Source organism: Tauraco erythrolophus, chromosome 23, assembly GCF_009769465.1.
Source record: "Tauraco erythrolophus isolate bTauEry1 chromosome 23, bTauEry1.pri, whole genome shotgun sequence".
NCBI classification, from domain to species: Eukaryota; Metazoa; Chordata; class Aves; order Musophagiformes; family Musophagidae; genus Tauraco; species Tauraco erythrolophus.
The window spans coordinates 9,225,989-9,229,291 of NC_141487.1; positions in this window are offsets into that span (position 1 = coordinate 9,225,989).

The window sequence follows — 3,303 nt, forward strand, 5'->3', positions numbered from 1 at the left end:
AGTCAGGAGTGGTGGGCTTCATTGTTTGTAAAACCCACTGAAGTTACTCTATGATTTTTTCAGACATGGCAGACATTCATTATGAATGTATCTGTTCAAGACTTGGCCGTAGAACTGTGCTGCCATCTTCGTGATGATCCACTGCCTCTGCACAGTAACTGCACTGTAGTGTGCAGAGATGCACTAATTCATGTATCGTTGATCCACTGCTTATGGACGCACATTCTGATGTCACTTTTGGTGTCATCTTGTCATGAGGTTACAGATACTCTCGGCATCTTGCAGCAGAAAGTTGCAATCTGGAAGGATTTGCAAATAAAGTACTGTGGATCCATCATCTGGAGTAATAATGCCAGTGGAGTTAGGCCTTTGTGAAAGAAGGGGGTAGAGAGAAGACTGACAATCTGGGGTATGTCTATGGGTCACCTACATCTAGTGAAAAATAGGCAAGATAAGCTTCCTTCAGAAGGAATGTGGCAACAGAACTATTTTAGCTGGATTAGAGGAATTGATTTGGTATGAATTGATGCTACCAAGATGCTGTTAAGGAACTGAAAGGCCATTGGCATTTTAGAGAGCTTATCTCTTCGTCTTGCCCTGGGACCCATATGCCTTTTGGTGTGTGCTTCTTAGCTGAAGAAGTCAAATTCACTGAATTCCTTGGCTTGCAGTCCCTCGGTTTAGAAGGTGATTTAGAAAGCTACATTCCCTGCCTGAATTTAGCTCTTGAGGGAAATGCTGTTAGAACTGGAGCCTAAGGCACTGCTGATTCATGTACCTTATCTGTCTCTTGCACTCTGAAATCACCCTGCACAAGCAAGAGACTTCTGCTGTAGTCTGCCTCACCCTATCTAGGCCTTCTAGAAAGTATCCTTGTAAAAAAAGTCTTTGCCTTCTGATTTCTATAGTGACACAGAATAGTTGATAGCTTATAGTTGAAGGATTTGAACCTAGCTAGTGTTTCCTTATGCTACAGGAAAGCCCTTGCAGTAGCAAGATTTGTGGCAAAATAACTACCGTTTTTTTAAAAAAGGAATATTGAAGGCTCTTTGGACAGTACTGAACACTAGAAAGCTAGCAGAAACATGCACACGGATCCCACCTGTGTGGTAATGACCATCATGAAATGAGAGACTATTAGGACTCCATGTTTACCTAAAGAGGAAACCTGTGTGCTGTTTTTTCAATGAGCTGTGAGAATGTCTTGAAGCCTTCACTAAAACCTCTCCCAAACCAATGGAAGCTTTCTCTGAGTTCAGTGGGGTTTGTTTGTTGTTTTGTTTTGTTTTTTTTTCCTTGTGTTTTGTGGTATTTGTCCCCCATCCCCACCTTGCTCCTGCTTCCTTTGTGAATTGTGTTGTGTACACATGCAAAGTGTTCTTTATGGTTGAGAATGCTAAATATTTTATTTATTTTAAATATTTTTTTCCTTAGATATCTTTTTTTCTTGTTCAAGATTGTCAAGAACTGTGGGGAACAGTAGAGAAGTGTGCTGATTACTCAGGATGTAGAGATTTCAGGGAAAGTAGGCAAGCACACATCGTCATGAGAAAGGGAACAGTGCAGAGAAGCATCCCTGTTTGATGCTCAGCAGAGATCAGATGCTGTGTCCAGATAAAGGAGCAGACATTTCAAGATCCTGCTTCTCCAGTCATCCAGGTCCGGTACCTAAAATAGAGAGTGTTCTGTCTACCTGCCAGCACGCATATTCCTTTTCTGTCTGTGGAAATGAAGCAGGGATGGAAAATGAATTTCTAGCACATGCGCAACTCTTACTTCAGTGTAGGGTCAAATTGTGGCTGGAGCAAATGCACGTTGAGGCTTAGCCTGACTGTTACAGATTTTGCTCCACGAATTTTAAGTAAGGCCCTTTACGCTATCCTGTAGACAGCACTGGAAGGAAAAAAGAGATTAATACTTGTGAGAATGTTTTTGTGAATGTTTTGTCTTTTATATGTATTCTTGCTTTTGTTGCCTAGACGTCTGAGCTGGAAGAGTGAATTCGCTGTCATTATGATGGGGGGGTGGGGGTGTGGGAAGGAGTATTGCATAGCTGTGGCAATCGGGGAACAATTTGTGGCCTTTTCAATTGTCTGTAGTGTTTATTTTTAACGTGGGAATGCTTGAATCAACTGCTTTCTCCTTAAAGGGACCGTTGAGCTTTTTCTCCTATCAGCTAAATGATTACCAGGCTAGTGGAGAGGAGCACAGGTAATTTCCTTTCAGCAAAGACTGGTCTAGTAGATCAAGTGACTATTAAGCACTTTCTCTGCTTGGCTTTGGTTTGGCTCATTCTCAGAGTTTACTGCCGAACTTGGTTTATCAGAGACACGATCCCAGCAGCTCCGAGTCTGGCCAGACACTGCAATGCAGAGATGGGCATTGTTGCTTCCAGACTGTGATTTTAGATGAACAGATATTTCTCGACTAAAAGGAAGAAAAAGTATACCCTAAACATGAAGTGTTTTCTTAGCAATTTTGCATTATGCTTTTGTCACTAGTGCGGGAAGTGCCTGAGGGGTAGACAAGGCTTCTCCTGGACCTTCCCGTTTGCGCTTCCTATAGTCAACTTAAAATACAGTGCAAAGCAATGTTTAGAAGGTTTTTAAAGAGGCAAGGTTAGCAAGAAATTACTTTGAACTTGGCATAGAGAGTTGAGAATCAGACTCTGCATTTCCATGTTATTGCTACCTCAGTGAAACTTGTGGCTTCTTTTTGGGAAGGGTGGATTTCATTGTAAAGAGCGAACTGGTAACTGTCGTTAGTGGGCAGAGCCAAAAAACTTTAATCCAAGGCTGTAGTTACATACGCAGGAGCTGCGCTCTCTAAACTAGGCCGAAGAGGCAGTGCCCGCTGCCAGTTCATGGCTGTGCCGCACCGACTCTGATACGACGTTAGCAGAGCTGGCTGAGCTGCAGGGCCTGTGCACAACGAAGAAAAGCAGCGATACAGTAGGGTTTGCGTCATTGTGTACCACTTGTCTGTCCTTGCAGTTCTTTCCTTTGAATTTCTGCAGGTGGCCTGAGACTGTTTATCACACTTCTGTACCGGTGCGGAGTTCGTGCGATGGGCAGCGCAGAGTGAGGTGTTGTATGAGTTCCTCAAGTAAAGGCGAGGGCAACGTGGGTGAACAAGCTCTGTTCTACTCTTGACTGCAAGCGCTGCAGTCATCTGGAAGTGAAGGACGAGCCAGTCTCAGTCTCTAGCACCGCACAGTGGTGTGCAGGACTCAGTCTGTCGAAACTACCTAAGCGCTCTCTTTCCTGCTGGTTCATTTTGAGCCTAATGCTTTGGGCTATTGGT